At 32.3% G+C, this 24,525-nt stretch overlaps 1 protein-coding gene across 2 annotated transcripts in view; it reads right to left on the bottom strand.

Moving 5' to 3' along the window:
- LOC125063154 (mushroom body large-type Kenyon cell-specific protein 1) overlaps positions 1 to 24,525 on the bottom strand; it is a 171,879-nt gene that overhangs the window by 79,948 nt on the left and 67,406 nt on the right. Inside the window, exon 1 of one of the 2 annotated variants that reach the window (XM_047669413.1) lies at positions 23,399 to 23,867. The exons of the other annotated variant lie outside the window; for it this stretch is intronic. The gene's annotated coding sequence lies outside the window, so the exon portion shown is untranslated. Of the gene's footprint in view, positions 1 to 23,398; positions 23,868 to 24,525 lie in introns of those variants that run through there. 2 annotated transcript variants of the gene reach the window in all.

Genomic DNA, 24,525 nt, shown 5'->3' with positions numbered 1-24,525 from the left:
GCAGACCGGTCAAGCGTTGCTGTGGCTAAGGTTTTTGTTATATTAATAGTAGCAAACTATTCAAGGGAAACAGTAGGAGAACACCAGTCATGGGGACCACCATGCTTTATTACCACCATTAAATTGTAGGTTATGTGAACATTGGTACTTTCAACACAGCGCCATCTGTTAGAATTGTGACTATCAAATAATTAACAAATATTTTGTAAAAAATAATATTGCGGGTATAAATTGAGATGTAAGCTATCCTATCTTTTAAGTTGGATAAAACTACACACGGTGTGCAAATTTGATTGATATCGGTTCGGTAGTTTAGGAGACCATAGCGGACAAACAACGTGACACGTAATTTATATATGTATATTAAGATAGAATTCTAGAGATTTCTTTTTGCATTAAGTTATATTCATAAAGGTTGCGTAAGGCCCTTGTTATAAAGAGATAACGAATAAAAAAAAATTAGCCTTGTTTTTTTATATGCAAAGCTGTCCAGTCGACTTTTTGAGTTTAATATATGTACCTAAGTTTCACCTCACGATATTTTACTTCACCGTACGAATGTTAAATGCCACATAGTTAGATAGATGCAGTTGGAATGAACCTACTATCTCAAGAATGAACGCTGCAGCCACTAGGCCAACACTGTTATAACGTTCTTAGTATAAGGGTTTGTAAGAAATCAAGTCTTATTTATAATGAACAACGAATGTCCTTATAATGAACTAATATCCCAAACCAGAAACTATAAAGCCACAAATAACGCGCGTAAACAGAACAGATATAATCTGTGCGCTGTCAATCACGCACGCTTAAATTTTGTCACGCGTATCGATTAAAAAAGGGTTCTAGAAAAACGCACGTTCGTAATTCAAATCTTTTCGGCACACATTGACACTTGGGCACACATGCGAAATTCTACACCCACACCCACGCACTTACGCACATATGTAAATACTTTATCTACGCGATAGACCCTTGCGATTTTTCGCCTAGGTCCCTGTCTAGGTTTGTAACGAACCTAGGGTGCGCCTAGATCATGTAGGGTCAGCAGAACAATACATTTTTAATTACATTTACTGACTGAGGAATAAGTAATTTTTATGGAATTGTACTATGAACTTTGTTTTTTTTTTAATTTAGGGCTGCTAATCTTCTAAAATGAGTAAGAAAGCATGGTGTTATTTTCAATACTATGTTATTACATATAAAAACTACAGCAAAAAGCAGCATCCATTATTAGGCATTATTAATTATATATAAGAAATGAGATTATATCCTTACATATATAAAATTTGCATAATTTTATAAAATATAAAATGTTTTGTTTAAACCATAAACATGTTCTAAAACTGTATTTTTATAAATTTATTAATGATAGACCATAAACTATAGAGCAACCAAAAGTAATCCTTTAAATCCAACATAAAACTTAACGAAATTCCGTCGTATATAGACAGACAACTTCGATACCAAAAAGACTATAATTAATTTGCTGTCCCTACCAAAACCGAACCCTCTCTACCAACGATTTGTTTTAGAGGTCATCGCCCTCTATCCGTCCTCATCACTCATTAGGCACACGCACCCTCCGTCTCGCTCGCACGATGGGGAACCGCCTCCGGAAGGTAAAGGAAGCCATCTGATTTTTTTCTGTAATAATTACCGGAAGTCGTATTTTTTTGGAAACAATGTTTTTCCGGGAGGTTTTTTTAATTAACAAAATGAGGGGCGACCGAAATGGTGATTAGTTTTGGGGTTCACTCGGAAAGGTATAAATCTATTCCTATTTTTAGATGCCTTTTTGTTTTTGTCTATTTCGCAAGGGAGACGAACCCGGGGTTTTGTAGTTTACTCATGCGTCAAATGCCCGTATAATTTACATTTCATTGCAAATCTAACACAAATTATAATATACCAATTTGGTTTTCGTCCAACGATAGATATTTTTAATATTTTTTAATTAAGATAAAAAAATAATTTAGCCTTAATTACACTGCTTATTAAGAAGTCGGTTTTTACATGTAACAAGCTTTTTTTAAATTTCGATGTTAATTCAACCTAAAAATTTTAATTAAATGTAATTTTTAACAAAATAATTTCGAAATACCCACATATTAGATAATTAACAAAAATTCTCTTTTCAATTAATCAGAATTTACATATCTACAGTAATTGCAGCATGTAATATCAAAACTATTTCCAATATAACACCTTATGTCCCATGGGGCATAGGGCGAAACTTAGCTAGTTAGGGGAAGCCCCTTTGAGATCAGCAAATTAGGGGCCAATAGAAAATATTAGAAATCGAAAGGGTACTAATGTTTATTTATGAGACACCCATTAAAACCGCAGTAAATTAAAAATGTAAGTACCTACATGTTTTTAAATGAATATATTAGATAGTCAATTGACTAACATGTTTTTATACTTAATAATAATTTCTTCTTTATTTAATCACAATATTTTTTATTTTAAAAAACTCAGTTTCGGACGAATATTTAAAACTGAAAATTATGTCACGACGTCACGCAGTCAATACGGTTGCCAACATTACCAATTTTAAATTGTCATAATACAACTAACGACGTCATTAATTGATTTCAAATAAAGGCTTTCAATCGCGCCTGCTAAGTTTCCTATGTATGTTTGTTCAAAAATTTCTCCGTAACTCATATCGAGAATTTATAGTAGGTACTTACTAAATTATATTTTTAAAAACATTTAACTATAAAAACAAACTTAAACAACTGTATAAAATTAACTCTTAAAGCTTAAAAACGGAAAATAAACCGTTCTCTCTCATCCATTTTTAAACAAAGCATCTTCCCAACAAATGTCTCTCGCAAAATTTATACAATATAAAAGAAAACTTGAAAAACGATGCACGATGTTTTCCGAATGACAAATAAACTTTTGTTCAAAAAAAAATCTAAAACCCCGAGTATAATGAATCAAAGCCTATCATTAAACTAGTTATAGGCCTTGTCTACGTCATCATTTTACTGGAAATAATTTTTCTTCTTCCAAACGTAAGCAATGTTTCATTAAAAAAATTAAAGTTAAAATTCAACACTAAAATATATTGTCTACATTGTTTGGTTTTAGTTCGTTTGTGAAAGCGATTTAAAAATGGAATACAAATTTTTTATTCAAATCCACGAGCTACGGGACATTGATACTTAAGTCCAAACCTATAAGTAAGAAAAGGCGTAATCGAAAAAGCATTGCGGTAGGTCAGTGACCCACCCGTCATTCATTCCAATTTCAAACTTGGAATTCCGCGCGAAGAAGCCACGCACACACACAAAACGCACACCAATTGAATATTTTGTATTTGTGGGCCACACACATACACACCTTATATGGGTCGGCTCACAAACACAAAGAACGCTTTCATAAAGTCGTTTGAAGACAATATATTTAAATCGGATTATTCAGGGCTACCAACCAAACAAACCATTGCTTGGCTAACCGTCATTTGGCTTGTCTATGATGTCTCCAAACCTTCCGAAAATATACATATTTATATATTCGATAATCAATATTTTATTTCATTTAGCTTAACAGGTTTTTTATAACACATAAAAAAATAAAGATTATCCAAAAAATTGCAATTCCATGCATACAAGATGTAAAACTTTAATACTTAAAGGATTGTCACGAAACATCCTGTATATTTAAATCGGATTATAGATTTACAAGCCCCATGTATGTAATACGAATTTGTTTATGAAGGCATGAAGTACTAGGAAATTAGCAATAAACATAATACCGCAGCAATCGTACGAGATCTTACAAGTGCTGGTTCATTTTAAATGTAATCTTACAAGCTATATATAACTATAATTTAATTTGAGATGTGAAATTAAAAATACTTTCTTGAACATTTATTTATATAATTGCCTCTATTCTTCTGTGTCGTAAATGAAGAATGGTCACCAAAAAGTCTACTCTGTTGACAGAATAAAGAGTTCGTCACCCCACATGTGGCTACGGAACTATTTTTATATGAAATCGTATTTGCAATAATTACGTCATAAAAAACCAACTAAACAAAACAAAATGTATAATGAAACGTTCGAAATTTAAAAGTTCGACGCACACACGTCAAATCGAACGTCTCAATTCAAAGCACGCACACTCTTGTATTACACACACAGATGCTATTGTGCGTGAGATTGGGGTAGGTCTGGGCAGAATTGGGGTGGCCGAATGTTGAGTTAGGTCCGGGACATTGTCGGATTGTATTGTACACATCTTTTCTCCTTTATTTACGCTTTTGTTATATAAGTATTATACACAATGAAAAATAGAAATTTCAATCATCGATATACATGAATGCTGTGCGTAATTATTAAGACATGTAAAATTGTATGATTAAATAAGTCTAAAGGGTTATGGGTTTCGTGAAACCATGACTAATACGATGTACGTTTAGATTTTTATACAGCCTTGCGATTCTGTAACTCACTTTTCGAACTCTCACCGCGGTTAGGAGCATAAGGAGGGAGCTTGTAGTTTATTGTTTATCAGAATGCCAAATCATAAAATGACTGCTTCACGACTGATTTGAGCGCGACCGCTGTAAGAGTTCGAAAAGTGAGTTACAGAATCGCAAGGCAGAACTGGAAAGAGGTAAAGTGAGATGTAGCCTAATGGGGGCCAGGAGATTACTGTTTAACCACCGCTCGAATAAACCCATATCATACTGCGTAGGGAAGGGGGCAAAGAGTTCCACTCTAGTCTCTATTGCTGTTTTTATAAGCAACAACGAACCAAATCGTGCAGTGCAGCATCAGGAGATATCGACAACGAAGCTTTGTTTGTTTCTATGGCGGCAATACGACGACTCATTGGTCTAGTGGTTAGTACCCCGGACTGCGAATCCATGGGTCCCGGGTTCGATCCACGGCTGAGTATTTAGTGTTGTGCTTAGGTCTGGGGTGTTTAAATATGTATTTATATGTATATCTATCTATAATATGTATGTATATCCGTTGCCTAGTACCTAGGGCTAGGTCAATTGGTGTGAATTGTCTTATAAAAACAATATAATATAATCTCCGTAGTACAAGCAATATTATGTAAAATCTCAATTACATCACGGCCACAAATGCCAATGCTAATTCACGTTGGCAATGAAACTTTCGGAATGTAAATAAACTAGCTAAAACTAACTCCATTTTATAGATCAAAGGTCAAATGTATATTTAGATTATAGCTAGAAAGGATTATAGATTTTTCTTAATAGCTCACTGTTTAACAGCATCCAGCTTAAGACATACCTACGTAATCATTTAATTATTATTTTCTCTTGAAATGGCAAGTAGATTTAAGGCAAACATTATGATATATTTTAAATAAATTAGATGAAAATAATATTGGATAGGGATTTGGAAATCGATGAAATGCATTTAAAATGACGCTTATTAAAAAAATCATTGGCACTACCACCTTTTTAGGTCTAAGATCACCTCAGATTTCTGTATCTATTTCAGAAACCTGAGGCCTTTTCTTATCTCCTGTGCCTGATACACGCCGTCACCCTAAGTGTCCTAAAGTGTCCAAGTGATGCACAGCCGGGGATCGAACCTACGACCTCAGGGATGAGAGTCGCACGCTGAAGCCAATAGGCCAACACTGCTCTTGAGTCAAGTATATCATGCCTCCTATTACATAAAAATACAAGGACTTAGGGCGAAGTATGACTTCTGTTTGCCAAAAACGTAAACCATAGATAACAATATTGCCGTTGGAGTTCCAACGCAGTCGCGCGTAATAAGCTAATACTACTTTAGTGCTACAGGTTATATAATAGTTGACAAATCTATGTAACGTTTAACTTGATTTAATCTCAAGTCAATGCCAACTAACACTTTAAGGCGCAACCTTGTTCTGTTTTAACCAGTTCAAACTGGTTTACATCTACTTTTTATTTACCGCTATGTACGGTGGGCATCTAAATGTGATCTATTAAATTGTTAGTTGACTCCTAGTGTTCTTGTCTTCCCATATCTAATTACTTGTCGAAACGAATACAAATCTTTGTAAAGAGCTAATATTTGAACTTGCGGTAATAAGTTACCCTATGCGAAAGTCAACTATTAATTAAATTTAGTTTTTTTAGCCAGAAAGCTTTACAATCCCAAAACAAACCTCTTTTTTATTAAATATGCATAATATGACTTATGTCAATTTGACATTTAAATTATATGTCAAATTGACATAAGTCGGGTAAATTTAAATATACCCGAGTAGAATCTTATTAGTTATCGGTGCTGAAAAATGAAATATAAAATTGATTATTAATTATTATAAATTTAATTCCATATTTATTATAACGTTTACACATGGTTCGGACACACGAACATAGTCAAAACATTATAGAATACTAAGACGTTTTATGAACATTACCTTAGTTTAAGCAATTCATTATTATTGTAGAAATATCGTCATAACTTTATTGTAGGTAAAAAAATATATATACAATAACCACATATATACAATATAGCAATAGGTATTATATTTACTTAAAGTGCGTTGCGAATAGTTACTGACGATGTAAGGTAGCCTAGTACTGTGAAAGGTAGTGAAAATTCTTTAATAATTACTTGTAATTTTTACTTAATTGCTTAGGAAATTGTTAACTCTTAATGAACGACCATGAGTACAGTTGTTAGCGTCAACGTTATCTTATAAGCATAGAAAAATATTGAAATATTAACTACTCATAAATTAATATTCTTAATAGATTTTAAAAAAAACTAGTACTTCGATTATAACTCTAGATAGCTCTAAGAAAAACGCTATCATCCCTATCCCACGAAACAGCTTGATACAAGAGTGAACGATCTTTGAGGAAAAAAAAATAATCGCCGTCCAATACCCTACGCAGTACTGAGCGACCGTTCGCAAAAAAACCATGAGGTTAACGACCTCGCCGCGTGTCCTTCGCAACGAATACGTGCGTGTGTATACGTGCACGCATGTACGCATTGTGCGTCTCTGTGTGCGTAATGCGTTACACATGCTTCTTAATTTTGTCATTACGCCGGCTCGAAATTGCCGTCTTTTTTAAAAGTAATTCGATATAATGACGCTTTTCGATACGGTTTGTGGATTCTCTTTTGTTTGACGAATTGCTAGATTAGAGAAATTGCGGGTATTTGTTCTATCATTTTCTCTGTGTGTGGTTGAAATTACTTGAAGCTTGGTGCTGACAAACAGAGAAATAGTACTCAATGTTTTCAAATATGTTATGAAATGTCATATTGACTGGTTGACTGTCAAACTGTGACCCTTATAAAGCAGACAAAACATCGGTATCATAGTTTCTTAATGAAACAAATGCCATCTAAAATGTTCTTTTTAGGTGATAAAATTTACACGAAGAAACGATTTATCGACAGCGACAATTTGTCACCGTATTCTAACTCGGAACTCCAAAGTTTCTTTGAAGTCTTCACTGTACAAAATATGTACATTAGATAAGGTTAAATTAAAAATCTAATGCAGCATTAATCGTGTCAATTAAGATAAAGGCCACATGACAAACACAAGGTAAATATAGGCGTTGTGGGACCACACCCGTGTGAACGAGCTATAGCTTTTAGAATTCAATTATACACCCATTTTATACTGACTTTTTGTAGACTTTTCAACGCTGGGTTGCTATTTAAAATACCAGGCGTAAGTGCTACGGATCGTGGATTTTTCTGCACAGATAAAATTGTGTGATTATTGGGTCTCATGGGTTACTTTTCCTTATTCAATATCGCTATTAAAGTTTAACGTATACATATTATAAATTATAATGTTTTCAGGAATCTCTGGAATGACTGAACCATCATTTGATGATTCTTTCACTATGTATATATAATATTACTAGTGGACCCGACAGACGTCCTGTATGATATTTCAAGCGATTAGTAAAGCAAAGTATGAAAGTACCGACTGCAGCGCCATCTGGCGGGCTGATTTGTGAATCTGAGCCATTCCCAGATCCCCTTGAACACACACAAAAAATTTCATCAAAATCGGTCCAGTAGTTTGAGAGAAGTTCAGTGACATACACACTCACAGAAGAATTATATATATAAAGATAATTCTTAGTAAGACTTTTTAAATATTGAAAATTCAAACCACTTCCTGTGCTTGTTCATCTTAGACCAGAAACATATTTTCCCAAGCATGGCCCACTGTCACGCAAAAAGGTAATGACTTTGTCCCACGATTGTCACGCAACTATTTTCATACAAATTTAGTATGAGATTTTGAAGATTGGCTAATTGTTAAGTGTTGCCTAAGAGGCTTAAGGCTTTTAACCCTCAGGTCATGCGTTCGATTTACGGCTATGCACCTATGGACCTTTATTTCTATGTATATTATTGTCGGCGTATGTCAGGCACGTGGGCCTGTTCTTCTACTAACCTAATAAGGTCAAGAAATAGATGCAGAATCTGAAAGGAAAACCCAAGGGTTTTATTGGCTGATAAGGTTATTAAAGAAACGATTATAATTATGTAATTCAAATTATATTTTTTATTTTATTTTATAATATTTCTATATTTTTTGGTGTTAATTTTTAGATTCAATTCATCGTCAGTTCAATTTGGGTTAAACATAATGATAATCAGGAAAAATATTTAAAAGTTGAATTAATTGTTGATTGCTTTGATAATTATTTGTACGAAATTGATATTGCTTTTTAAAATTGAACACAGATTTAAGCTTTTTATTATCTAATGTAAAACAGAACTTCAGCAATCGGGTAAGAGACATACCTACTCATATGTATGTTTCATTGACGATTCTTATTTAAACCTTGTTTATTTGAATAGAAAAAAAATGTGTAATAAAAAAAATATCTTTTAAAAACATTTAGTTTAACATGAAAGCATTAAAGGTGTTTCAGATTTCTTTGATTCATTGAGTACTTAATCTCATTATGGAGCTTTCTAAGGCTTTACAGCTTAGATCAATGTTAGTACTTGATTTGCTAATGAAAGTCTAATGAAAGGTGCTATTCAATATACAATTCCTTACGAGGATTTTATTTATTTATAAACAACGAAAAAGAATTCCTTTTTTTAAACTTATGTTAGTTATTATTTAAATTATGGATTGGATATATTGGACTAACAAAAATCACAACCATGGTGCATGTAGCGCCATCTAGTTTCGTTTTTAAGAAACTTTTGGAACGTGCAAGTACGTACGAATGTAGTGAGATTTTATTGATGCAAATTGCAAACGTAATTAAGTTTTAGTTTTAAATAAAAATTGGTGATGCTTTTCACGTTCGTTATTTCTAAATAAAAGCTTTTTTTAACATTCATCATTTAAGGACTGACCAGTCCTTACAAAAATTAAATTCACCTTAAAATTACATTTTGTATCGAAATTCGGGCTATAAAATGCATTTTGAATATGTTAAAATAGCATGAAAACTGAGTTTCAATCAAAATTCTCTACATATTTTACAATAAGATTTTCTTTTGCTATTTATTTATTGAGTTAAGATTTCACATATATACACAAGAGTCCATAGACTAACCTACTGAAAACATAGTTACTTATCTATTCCTAGTTTTTCATTATCAACCAATTCACATCGTTATCTGTGCTTATAATCCCACATATATTTCAGCGATAAATTTAACGACCTCAGTACGACTTCCTGATTGGCCAAAACAATTTGTTATCTGTTAACATCCCATACGTTCCAATTTCAAACGCAAAACTGCGCGTCGATAAATGAAAAATTTCAATTTCGATGAATAAAATCCGAGTAAACGAACAATGAGCGCGCGAATCTAGCGTTCTATAAACAAATAGAGCGGTCGGCCATTTTGGTTCGTTAAAAACATTTTAGAAGGCGGAACTAGGTTGGGGTTTTTGTTCAAATTTCGAACCGCGGCCCTCCAATGGCGCGCGCGGGCGGAGCCTGTCAATTCCACTGACTTGATGTAGACAATGACTTTTTGTTTTTTTTCGACATTCGATGACTTCCGTGTAATTTCGGTTTTGGTTCTTCCGGAATGTTGATGATGATGACTGATGTCGTTTCAATGATAGAGTGTAATATAAAGTACTTTGTCTTTGCTTACTTTAGTATATTTATTTTTAAGACTTATTTATAATGTAAGGACTCATCATTAAGATAATACACATTGGGATTTATACCAAATGCCATAATTTGATTTGTAGATTATATACAGAAAGGCTACAGGATTTTTAAAAATCCATAATATAAAATTAATAATTTTTCACCATTATAGAATAAGTAATAGTTAACTGTTAAATATATTATTTAAAAAATAAAATTGAATAGAAAGTATTTTAACAGCCTTCTATTTATTTTACTCCCCGAGTTCCGAATCCAGGACTGCCAATACATATTGACTAAGACATTTGCCCAGTTACGGGACTAAACTAGTATGGTCATTAAAAAACTGGTTCAAATTAATAAAATACCGCTATGCCTTCAGGAACTTCCTCTCTCACGGGTATCTCACCTGCCTCTTTGATTGAGATCTAGTGAATTTAATAAAAATATATTTAACTGTAATCTATCAGTGTTATAAAAATAAATAGCAACTTGTCTAGAATGTGTACTTATTTGTAATCTATGAACTCAAATATTACTCTACCAATTTCGAAAGATCTAGGCTATAGTTTTTCCAAAAACATTTAAAAATAATGACTTACGACGCCGGGAAAAGTCGCTTTATTTTAATGACTGTTATGCAAAGTTCGAGAAGGGGTAACTATATAAAAATGTGTTTTAAATAGGTACATATTATATGTCCAAAATTTTTGGTATTTTGATTTAATACTTTTAAGAAAGCCCGAAAAGAGAACAATTCAAATACTTTAGTCGGTTTATATTGGATTTCTTTTCTAAAAAGTGGAAATTTATAACCTACCTATGTGATAAAAATGATAAAGAAAAGTTTTTATGTAGAACAGGGGGGAAATGGGCAGGAGGCTCATCTGATGATACCACAGCCCATGGACACTTGTGCGTTGTCGGCCTTTTAATAATTGGTACGCTCTTTTCTTGAAGAACCTTAAGTCGAATTAGTGTCGAACTTTCTTCGCTAATTTTTAGTATGAATAAACATACTATGTCGCTTGACAAACTAAGGCGATATCTTAAATATCTCTACCTTCTTGAATACCAGGTGCAAAACTAAAAGAAACAAACATATACCTACTTGGATCGTCGCCAAGTCGAGAGTGAAACTGAGATGAATTTTATCGCTTGTACAGTTATATGAATGGAGCCACGATCTGTGAGAAACGCGTTTGCGTCTTTTTGCTCCACTGGCCAAGGTGTATTTGATACTATGTTTTATACTTATTAACACCTGTACGATTTAAAATAGTTGAATTTTTAATTAAGAATTTCAGCTATGGCAAAACAGTAAAGTGCTATTTAAAACTGAGTTTTCAACACACAAAAGAGCACATGTCTAAGTAATGCGTAGAGATATTTTAACCCTACTTATTAGGATAAAATATAAAATGATAATTTATTGATAGACTCATTTCAATTAGGTAAAGACAAGAGATAGTTTTTTGCCGAACTGTGGAATCGACTCCCGGTGGGGGTCTTCTCTGAGAGATACGACCTCCAACTATTCAAAATTGAAGTGTACTCTTCCCTCAAAGGCCGGCAACGCACCCACTAAAAATGGGTGTCTATGGGCTGCAATGACTGCCCTTGTTAGGCGTCCCGTATGCACGTTTATGTAAAAAAAAATTACAATGACATCGACCTTTTGGCCCACCGACGTATTTTCGGACCGATTCGACTGAGAGTCCTTCAAGAAAAGTACCAATACCGTAGATACCAATTCTTAAAAGGCCAGCAACGCACTTGCGAGTCCTCTGGCATTGTAAGTGTCTATAGGCGGCGACTTGACATCAGTTAAGCCTCCTGCCCGTTTACTCCTTGTTACATAGAAAAAAAAATCGATGTTTTTCAACAATTATAGTAAAATTATTTTACTTTGCGCTACAACTAAACATTGAGGGTTTACAAAAAACTTAGCATTTTATAAGAGCTCTAGCAAATTGTGGAACATCAATGCATCTTTAGGTTATAAGAACAACGTCATGGGAAAATGTGACGTAATAAGGTTGAAAATCTTCAATCTATTTATCTTATACGCGTGCAGCATCGCTCCGGTTATTTTCCCGAAGGGATGTTTGACCGTCTACGATAGGATTTCATAATATTGGATGTGGTATATTCATATTAAATTTAAGGAACAATGTTAAAGTTAATCTCAATCTAAGTCTCTCCACATACACAGCCAAATTAGGTAATACTTAATTAAATGTTTGTAATAGTTATTGATTGTTCCTTTCGTAAATTTTGAAACCTTTTTGTATTTTATGCATACCATCTTTATATATCTTTAATGTAATTGTTTTTTGTTATTTGTTAGCTATGATGACGGAATAAAAAAGTAAATAAATTTGTTTTGTTTCAATTTCATCACAAGGCAATTGCTATAAAGTCTTTCAGTGCGAATTATATTTTTGATTTTCCTTCGAGTTTTCTAGTATAGGTACAACTACGCTGTAGATTTTTAAACGTAAAGCAGTGAATAAGACAAGTTTTCGCGGTCAAAACGAGTCATAATTTCCTTCCTTCCTTAGTGACTAGTAACATTTTAAAGTGAATATTTTACAAATCACTTACACCTTTTTAGGTCGGGCCTCAGATTTCTGTATCTGTTTCAAGATCACTTGTGAATCTAATATACAAGTACATGATCACCCTAATGTGCCTGACACACGTCGACTTTTTGGGTCTAAGACATATCGGTTTCCTCACACTCCACTCATACCATACTCCTACAACTCTCAGGGATTGCACAATTAAGTAACAAAAAATATAGCTTCAGAAATATAAGCAGCATCACAAATGATTATTTTATAATTACGGTAATCAATGAGTCTAATTATTACGTTTTTACTAAGATCAAGACAATAACTGTTCAGTCTCTATCTACCACAGCGTAAATACAAATGACAGACAGAGACGGAAAACTCCTTTAGTTCAGTGTTCAGTTAGACTTAGTCTAAAAGTCATAATTTTGTCATAGAGTCAAAATGATATCTCAAAATGACATGTATAAGTATTCGACGTAAAACCCAGATTTGTATAATAGCTCATATTTTCATATATCCAGGACCTATAATCATTATGACAATAGTGCCTTTTTAGTTTTATCTATAACTTATTAATTCTAAGACTTTAAGTAATATAGGTTTTATTTCCAATATTACTATAAAAAAGGCCAGGCGTTTAAAGCCGAGAGAGGTCGCTAGTATAAGTTTGAAGACGCCTTGTCCATTGCTTAGTACATGCGTTGCCCCCGTCTTGGCAGTTTTATAGGTCGTGGCGACGTCCACTCTACGTCTCTATCGATCCCTCCCGAACCGCTCTTTGTCTTAAAAACACCGATAACCTATTTAAAAACTTCATCCCGCCGGGTTCACGATACATTGGTTTGGGTTCTTATACGTAACTAACGGATAGGTAACATTATGACACATCTTATTCATACTATCTATCTAATGTAATGAAAATATTACTGACGAAAACTAATGCTAGAAACTAAAATAATATATAAAACCTTTGCGCGTGTGTGTCCTTAAAAAACAAAATGTCATAAACTTTCGATATTTGAATAAAATCGGAGACGGAAAAACAAAATTCTTTTTTTAAATTTATATCTCGATTAAGACAAATTTGTCACATTATATATTTGCAATACCAAATATTTTAGTAAGGAAACGCAATGCATAAACCTTGAATACCAACGTTTTGAAAGGACCAGCAAGTTAATACTTCATAATGGCTGTTATACAATTGTTTATACTTTATTATCACAAGTATATTGAGTCATTGGCTTTTACCTTGAACCAACGAACATGGTTAGTAGGTACAAGGACCTACTTACAAACAATGCACCGTTATGAGCTGTCAATGCATAATTATTTCGAAAATAGAATACTTTTTGGTTCACTGACCTTATCTATTAATTCAATAAACTTCTAAACATATTAAGCTTCTCTAATATTCGTGGAAAATTTTACAAAATAATATTAAGCTTCTTTAATATTCGTGGAAATTTTATAAATCATTTAAATCGAGGTGGGTGTCTTGATATTTGAAAATAGAACAGCAAGGTCAATGAACTCTGGTAATAGATTGGTTGTCAATAAAAACTTAAGGTCGTCGCCCTGGATGTCCAGACAGAGTTTATACAATGTATTTTCTGTTGCCAAATTCAAAGTATAATTGAATATCTATTAACGACTTGTATTATAGGGATAATGACTTACGTCAGAGAATCTTTGTTTAATACAAAGGTGATGAATAAAACCATTTAAAAAAATTATTCTTTGATGCAAACTAAATGTAAATTTTCTATGTATACATATATAATAATATACTATATTATTTTTTTAATAACCGTAAAATCCTTTATATAAACAATAATAATAAACTATATATTACAAATAATGCAATAAATAAGTCAAAAGTCCAATTTAAATGATATTAGGAAGCAATTTAATGATAAACACAAGTGCAAAGACCTCAATATTTTTTTCTATTGCAAAAGTTAAAGTATAATGACCCGATAACATATCACAAATGGCGAAATTTATATAAATAATTTTTATTTGTTTTATTGATCTGTTTATTTTATTGAGCTTGATTTATTTCGACATGTATTGCTAAAATGTAATTTCAATAAATTCTCCTTAAGTAATTAACCAGTTCTGATTAATACAATATTCCCAAATTAATTTTTATCTGTTGAATATATTATCTGAACCAATTTCAAGTCTAATATAATCAGTTCGTTGTGCATTAAAGTATCTTTAAAATGTAAAACAAAATCTGTATTCGATTTCTATAATCTGTAGTTTAGGCGACTGTGACATTATGTTTATTTTTAATCTATGATATGTAACTGTACTGCAAACATTATTTGAAAATAGAATTCAATAATTTTATTGGTCTTCTATCCAATTAATGTTTTTATTGCCTGTACAGTAATAGTTTAAATTCCGAATTGCTAGCCATATTTTCATGGTGATAGATCAATCGAGCACGAAAGATCCGCTCGGTTAATCGAATATAATAAAGTATATTTTTAAGTTTTGCTCTAAAAAACCTAATAGGGCTGTCAGAAGCAAACAATTTTCAAAGATTGACACATCGACAATATCGTCTTGAAATTTAATTGTCCCTAGCTCTAATATACGCCTTTTAGAGTTAAATAGGTTTTACGTATTTTGTATTCGAATTAAATTGAAAATGCTGTATTGAAGTAGGTACTTACTAGAATTTTTAACACGTTTATTACTTAGCACGTTGAATATATAAGGCAAAAATCCTTATAACTTCATAATAAATACATTCAAACTATGTACGCATGTACCTATGTTATTACTCTACTATCACAATTATCTACCGTTTTGTCAAGAAAAATTATGAATTTAAAAAATGCCCTAGAGACTACTTATTACCCTTGGGCTTTCTGTCATGGTGTGAAAACCAGTGGTCCAGGGCTTAATTTCCGGCAAAATTAATCACCTCCTTGGCTGACACTAGCACATTGGGGGTTGTAACTTAATGTGTATGTGTGTGTGATGTATTTGTTTAAGACACTATTTAATTCGCCTGGGAGAATATTTGTTATATTCAAACATACAACATAATGTAATAACCTTTCAAAACATTCCTCGCGTTATTAATTTAACAACATTAAAGTTCAATCACGCAAAGCGAGTCATCAAGCCAATTTCTTATCTGCCTGAACATTATCTATGGTAATCGCAAAAAAATGACAGCAATTCAAAAGGAGAACGCCTCAAAGCCGTTTGACAGCCCGCGAAACCTGCCCTGCCTCAACCGCGGCCAGCGTGGGGTCGTTAACCGGACATTTATTTTGTTTTTTGCCCGCATACAAACTAAATGCACACAAGTGCGTAGATATAACTCAGGGCTGTCACTGTCAAAATTATATTTTAAAACGACAATTACAACTTTAGGCAGACATTAACTCTAAATACGATTAATAACACACAACGACGCATAATAGAAAATCTATGATGAATGAGATATTATATTAAATTAAGATACATTTACAATCGATTCAAAATCTCGACAGCAGATATCACGATACATATATAACTTATCAATTATAGTCCTTTAAACATTCAATAACAGTGACTGTATAGCACGTTTTATATAATGACAATTAATGCCTAATTTGAAATTTTAACAATGGCAAATAGCATTAGAATCCGATAAAATTTTATATAATACTTGCACTTATATTTGCAAACTTTCCATAATACCATATAACTCGTTATTAAACTCATAGCTACTGTGAATTACGAAGTGTTCATAATTATAAAGAGTCAACCCTGAATAATATATAAAGCATAACTTTCGCATCTGACGTCTCAAACGGGTCCGTAACAGGATTCCTCGGGTTCGGTAGCTTTGGGGCGAGTTTAGAAAAAAACCTAAGCAATTTTTACATTATGTAAAACCTTTTCTGTTCCCACGTTTATGTTTTTTGCATAATTTGAACCAATGATGTGTGAATTAGATTCTAAGGGTCAGCGTTTTGGACCAATGAATTCAAGTTTTGAATTGGTCTTTACATAAAGATTTAAAAACGAGATAGCTATCGCCAACTTTATTGTTAGATTGTGTGTAGATTATTATCTTATTATTGTAATCGACAAATAAACAATCTTATTGCATGTTTTCGTCTTAAATACTGTTGCTAAAATGGTACTGATTATTTTGGAAATAACATGTCTTTAAAATAGCATGAACAATTTTATCTCTAGAACAGAAAAGCTCATAGTATTCGTCCTTCTTCCAATTGAATTTAAATATTAAAACGTAGAAGAAATTCGAACTTTAAATCACATATTGTAATTGAAAAACGACTGTCATAGAAAAAAAACAAAAAAGTTTCATTAGAATCCAAGTCGTAAATCTTGCAACAAAAACCGCAGCCACTCTATCAAAAGGAAATTAAAAAATAAAAACGGAGCATAGACAAAACAAAATGGTGGCAACAAATGGCCAGCCTTAGAAATGGCGGGTTTTTGTCGCGTCTTATTTCTCGTTTTAACCTCTAGACGGATGAGTTGCATCACTTTTTACTCTGTGGAATTTATTTGCCCTCAACCTGATCTACGCCATTTTGGCTCAGCAACTTGGAATTATAGTTTGTATCATCAGTTTCTAAGGGCAAACAAAATGATATTACATATCCATGTATAGCATACGATAAGCTTTGCTCGGAGTGCATGGAGAACTCGGAGATTCTGGGCTTTCAATTAAAATAATAATCATTTATTTTTCTATTTAAGTAGACAATCATAAACAAGGCGTAAGGCACAGATTATAAAATTATTGCTAATTAATTTTATTTAAATTAGTGTCATTTAAGTAGGTAATCTGCATTTTAAGAGTAAATAACAATATTGCCTATTCAACTGTATGAATCATGTATAATATCATAGGGGGAATTTTATTTCTAATTCCACAGATAACGAAACCGGTTACATGACAAATACTTTAATAAAATATAATACTCATACTGTGTTTTGTTTTAAGAAGTAGTGTCATTTATTAAAGAAAACTCAACAGATTGATAATAATTATTATTATTACAAGCACCACTGGGATGACTTTGTCATTACTATTAGGTCTGGGCCTCAGATCTGTTTCGTGATCATTTCTAATAGGCAAGAAGGTGATCATGGCAATGAGGTGATGTGCCTGACACACAAAGTCGATTTTTGGGTCTAAGGCATGCCGGTTTCCGCACGACATCTTCCTTCACCGTACGAGCAACTGTTAAATGAGTAGATAGACAGAAAGTTCATTGGTGCACAGCTGGGGATCGAACCTACGACCCCAGGGGTGAGGGTCGCACTAGGCCAACACTGCTCTGTATTAGGTAATACTATACAATCTTTTGTTTTTTGTCTTATAACCTGAAAGATTCTTTGGTTTCATTCCTTTTTATGTTATGAGGTAAATACATTTTCGACAATTATAAATATAAAATACTGTTATCTATTAATACATATGACACATTATAAAATAATTGTTAATCATTAAAAATTGTAAAACAATAAATATTTAGTCACGATTGTTTAAAATTGGTGAAATAAACAAATTGACACGGAAGCAACATTCTCGTACTATGCGACACACATTTTGTTTATATTATCATTAGTCATCGTAAATTATTTGTGTTTTAAGAAGATATTAAGAACATATACAAGGCATATTATTAACTTTATATACCATCTAGTTTTTTCTTCAACGGACTGATTATAAATCTAAGTGCGGACTTAGGCTACCAGCCATACCTTGTAGTTTATTTGAAGGTTGTATGAAGATTGTCCCGTGAGACATGCTGCACACATTTCTGTGTCTGTTTATAGGCAAGTGATAGTCTTCCTTCGGCGTTAGAATATTATCTATACAGGTAAAGTCGGTTTTTTACCTTTGAAATTTCGAAAAAACATCTCTTACAAAAATTATTTAAAACAACAGTCATAAACCACAGACCAGAAAACAATAAGGTATGGGAACCTCGCCTGAAGGCCTGTGACGTCACGTAACCGAATTTTAAATCAAAAGCGTAATGTGCGTGTGTGTGTTCGTCTCATAACTCAATTTATAATGAAAACATCTGCCTCCCAACATCCCGTTAAGTTGTGTTTAGCATGGTATACGACTTTGCGACTAATTCATCCAACGCTTTGATAAAAATCGCATTGTCTTAACAATGAAAGATAAAGCAGATAAACTAGGTTCATAAAACCTCATTGTACCTAATTAAAGCCTTTTGCGATCATTATTTTGTATGGTTTCTTTTAGAATTAGAACTGTCATATATAGATTCATATAGTCATAATATAGATTGAGAAATAAATTGTGTTTAATCAAAAAAAATTACGTGAACCTACAATCTCTTAGAAAGAATATATTTTATAAATATACTCAAGTCAAAGTGATATTATACTGGTTTCTTACGCCTTTACTTAGCGTAAGATTCCGAAATGAGACTTAATGTTAAGTCAAGACTCCCGTACGTCAAAAATGTTAAGGACTTTGACTCATATCATAGTTCGCACTTAGTGTCGTTTCTGAATGTCATCCTTAGTCTCAAGATATTATTTCATAAAGACAACATTTATTCAGAATGTGACTAATATGACTTAGTGTTTAATACGCAAAACGTATCTTGAAGTTGCAATCAATACACACCATTAAGAACAGGCCTTTACCAAGGACAATACATTGACCGCGGCCTCCAGACGAAAGTAATGAATAAAAAAAAACAACTTTCGCCGTCTCGTCTCCCGCCGAAATTGACTGACCTCATTTCGGTTTCTTCCTTGTTTTATTTTGACGAAAAGCGGTAATAAGGAACGGTGGGGTTACTTTTAATTTTTTCGATTTGTATCATTAAATTTTAGACTTTGTTCCACATGTTGTGTCTAGATTGTGGGCGAGCTATTATTGACTAAATATGTCTTAATACATCCATAGAAATTATCAAATTTTAGCACAAATTTATTACAAATGAGACATCAAAACGTTCTTCAACTGTTTATGTAAAAAACGTTTGTTTAATAATAAATATTCAACATGTTGCGTACTTCTTTTAAGACGAAACTATTTGAATTTCCTAGTACATATATATTATTATACAAATGTCGTTAATTTATCAACACACACCTATTATGTGGACTATTAGTACATCATTATTAAACACATTCACTTTCATACTAAGCCGTTCCGGAAATACAGTCAAATGGTAAAAAAAAATCGGTGAATCGAAAATCTTTAATAATTTAAAATATATAAGCTTTAGATAAGTATTTGTTAAAAATATGCAACTGTAGTTCTTATATTTACTTAGTAATTCACAAAAAATTAAAAATTTGTGGGTTCAAAGTCCAAAATGAATATGTAAAGAGATTTTAAGCGGATGTCAATTGAACATATCCTTGAGTCATTTTTGGCATGAATCAGAGCGACCTAATTTTAGCCGGTTATTTACTCACACAAAGAACAACTTTTGTTTTTTTTTTTAATTTTAAGAACACAAATTTGAGTGTTTTAAGTATTGAGAACATTATTGTACAGAATAATACAGTCATAGCTATATTATTATAGTTAAATTTTTATTATTTTACTTAAACGGGTTCCCAAGTACACATGGTTATTATAAACAAAACACATTTTGTTATTATTATAGTACAAGGTACGAAATAATACGTATGAGCGGAAATTTCTTACAAACCCGAAATTAAAATACATACAAATATCTCTGAATCAAATAAACAGAATATGCTAAAAAGGAAATCCTATATTAGCGAGTCAACTTTATATAACTAACTTTCAATCTAAGGATTAAAATCATAACTCCTTTTAACACAGTTAGTAAAGGCGTGAAAGGAACAATGTAGAACAGTTAAAGAACAGGTGTTTCACTGAACGATTGATCTGATCTGTAAACCAGAATACAAAATGGCGGCCCTAGCATTGACCGAACGAAGCTATAGAATTTGTTATCTATGAATATATTCCCTATTGTAAGTAATATTGTGTAATATTTTGTATGTTGAGAAAATCCTTGAGTTCTTTTTTATTAAGGAAATATGCTTTTAACGGAGCCTATTTTGACTATCTTAAACGAAAAAATAGATATATAATGTCTAAATTAATTAAATTCGGTTGCTAAACAAATATTAAATGTGAAGAGACCGGGACAAAGTCAGGGCGTGTCGATAGTATATGTACAACTAAGAGAAGATTAAGTTACAAAGATTGGCAATTGTGTGCAGCGATGGCTTAGATGTACGAGCCTGTTTTAAACCGGTTTTAAAGCTTTATATAATATATGGATAAAGTTGCCGCAAATATTATAAGTAGGTATATATGGATAAAATCCGGGTGATTTTGAAATTGCATTGGGTTTAGAAGAATTTTTTATCTTATTACATGCCTCCTATTGGGGGCAAACGGGCAGGAGGCTCATCTGATGTTAAGTGATACCACCACCCATGGACACTCTCATTGCCAGAAAGCTTGCAAGTGAGATGCCGGCATTTTAAGATTTGTTACGCTCTTGTCTTGAAGAATTATAAGTCGAATTGCTTCGAAAATACTTCAGTGGGCAGCTGGTTCCACATAGTAGTGGTTAAAAGGTTATTAATTACAAAAACTCAAATGATTTAAACTATTAGCAAGTTCTATTAGATAAATTACTACTGAGTGAGCTTTAAATAATATGAATTTTATTAAAACTTAATTATATTAAAAGAAACAGTTATAATAAGCAAATATCATTTATTAGAAACACTAAAATATAATATTAAACTACAAACTAAAAATAACCTCAACATTAGAACGTGCTTCTAAAAACCAAGATGGCGGACTGACAGATAGTAACATTGACAGTCGCGTCGCCTTGGCCGGCGCACGCGCAAGGACTCTGTGTCTAGTGCACTGTGCAATCACGCGCAAACTTGAAACTTGAACTTAGTATGCTTGCTAGCAACCTCTACACAAGTTTGTTCAATTAAGTAATATCTACTTAGCGACCGCGAAAAGTCTCTTCGTATCATAAATACGCTAAAACACATATGAAATAAGAATAATTAGGCTTTTCTTCTATATATCATTTTAATATGTTTTATAAAACAAAATGGATGAAAATTATCTTTCAATAAGGCTATGCGTTAAAGGTACACTGCCACAGGGACCAAACTTTTTCGATTTGTTTTAATTTTCTATTTATTAATTTTTCATTATTAAATTTATTACGTAACGTACATAACTTTAAGAATATTGTAAATACTATATATTTGTGTATTGGAAATAGATATCTTACGTTGTTAAAAGTTTTCATTAGTAAGATAAAATTTTCTTATTTTGAAATAAATTTTATAATTTCCTGTTGACAGGAACAACAAATATAGTTTGAAACATGAAATATATCAATTATAAAACGTTTCATTAATTTGTTTAAAGTGGTTAAACATTAATTCCTTTTAAAGATTTTCCTTGTTTAAAGGAAAATATTATATTTATCATAGCTACATTGTGACGTCAATACGGTCATGAAATATATTTATCAATTACAAAAATGTTAATAATAAATTAATTATTCAAATTCCTACAATCTCTTTTATTTCTGGAAAATATTAATGTTTTTAAACTGATATCTTCCGGATATATTCATTATCAGAATTACACTTCGTCAATATTAAAATAAAAAGTTAAAAATAACCATAACTTGTTTTTTTCTGTTACAATAAATATTTGTATAAAATTATTCATTTATAATATCAATAGGAATTTCCTTAAAGTCTTTTTGATTAGGACATTAAAATTATGAGTCAAATAGGTAGGTACTGTATGTACTTATAATTCACTTGTGCTTGAATTATAAAATAAATTAGGTTGTAATTATCAATAAATCAGTATAATTTTATCACTAACCTCATTATAAATCTCATTTTAAAAACCAAATCGAAATTAATTACAGTAATTATTTTTTTATTGAAAAACCTTAAGTTACAATTTTAACAATTTAAACATAACAAATTATTTCGCATTCCTACTGTCACGTTGACGAAATCGAAATAAATGATTTATTAAAGTAATACGTTTTTATTACGACGTATGCAATTAACAGTAAAATTATTGAAAAAATTCGTTGCCGTAAAAAGTTCCGTCGGTAAGTTTTAGCCTACGACTCTACAAAAACGTAGCGGCCATGACAAAATTATCAGAAAAATTCCAAGTTTTAATCAAAATTAGAATAATACCATAAATAATACATCGTGTAGAGTGACAAGTGTTGAAGTAACAAGTTTTTGTGAAATAAAATTCAAATTTTATTCTAATTTCGAATTTAAATGATGGAATGAATGAAAGTTGTTTTCAAAAAGTTATGCAAATAAAAGTTCTAAATTCAAATATGTGAAACATTCTTTTAAAATTGCAATTCTAATACGTTATTGAATATTTCTATCGCCATTGGCCTTCGAACAAAATATAGGTTGCAATTTATTAACGCATACACGCGCAAACCACGCATACACATAAACTTCGTTATAGAAAAAGAGTGGGACAGATAATATAAGGTGGGGCGAAATGGTGGGGGTTAGTGAGAAAAACGCAAAAAATGTGCGTGAACCCTACGCACACTACGATCGTGTACACACACGCACACCAACATACTAGTACAAGATTAAGGGCACAATACGAAGGGTCGAAACATATTTTGATTTATTTTGTACTCACATGCGTCAGAGGTGGCCTGTTCCTCCTCGGTCCAGTTTGACACTTCGGTGGTAATTTTTGAAAAAGTAAAACGAAAATTCGCAAAAAAAAAAAAACAAAAAGGGTTCCAATTTCGTATCTCGGTCACCTCATCAACACAGCTTTCGCACTGTCACTTGACGCACATATTCTCACAAAAATATATAACTTTTCTAAAATAGTTTCGGGTCCTATGTTTCGATATGATATGTGTACATTTCGCACAGTAAAATCACTATAATCCCAAAATATGTCGCGCGATATGAGTAAAAAATTTTTTATACAAAAAAATATTTCTTTTATTATTTAGTATACGTGTTTTTGGAGGTTTTTAGCGGTTGCCGCGTGTTGTGATGGTAGGGAGCGGAAATGCGACTCTCTGCCGATTGTGCATAGACGGGACTGCACCGACGGCGCACACAGTACTACTAGACCGCGTGCGTACTTAGCCATTACCTTGTATTTACTGCCGAGTGCAGCGGACTGCATCGCCTTGATACTTTGTGTATTTCACGACGCTCCGAGCGTCGAACGAAAATTCATACAAAATATCACTAAAATTTTATTAAACTCTTCAAGAATTCATCATTTATCTCGATATTTGATATATTAATGATTAACTTCACCTCAGTCTCTTATAAAGGCGATTAATATTTGTTAAGTAGTTTTCCCGAATGATAAAAGGTCGGAAGTATATATAATTAAACAAACCAAATTTATAATAATACAAATGATCAGTTATTAAAACTAATTCCAAATAATTATTTTGAATTTAATTGGTATGTTTCGTCGAAGTTCCTAAGAGCGTAAGCCTAAGTATCAATACTAATCGAATGCAGTAAAATGCACACATGCGCAGAATGCACGTCATTCACGAAGTGCATCGCTGTGTGTGTTGTATGAACCTTGAGCATTTAGTTCTACTTACTTATCCTTTGTATTTATCCGAACTTCTTAATTCAATTTTAGTCAGCTATAAATTCACGAAAATCTTGGGAAAAATTAAAAGTGATGCTTTTTTCGTATCGTCACCGCGCGTGTGTGCAAAGTAATTTTGTGGTGTGCTTTTTTATCGTTTTTTTCTTGTGGTGTGAGTGCGTTCGATTGTG

This window comes from Pieris napi, chromosome 3 (assembly GCF_905475465.1).
Source record: "Pieris napi chromosome 3, ilPieNapi1.2, whole genome shotgun sequence".
Lineage (NCBI taxonomy): Eukaryota > Metazoa > Arthropoda > Insecta > Lepidoptera > Pieridae > Pieris > Pieris napi.
Note: the sequence above shows the minus strand (reverse complement) of the source record. Positions and strands in the feature narration are given on the sequence as shown.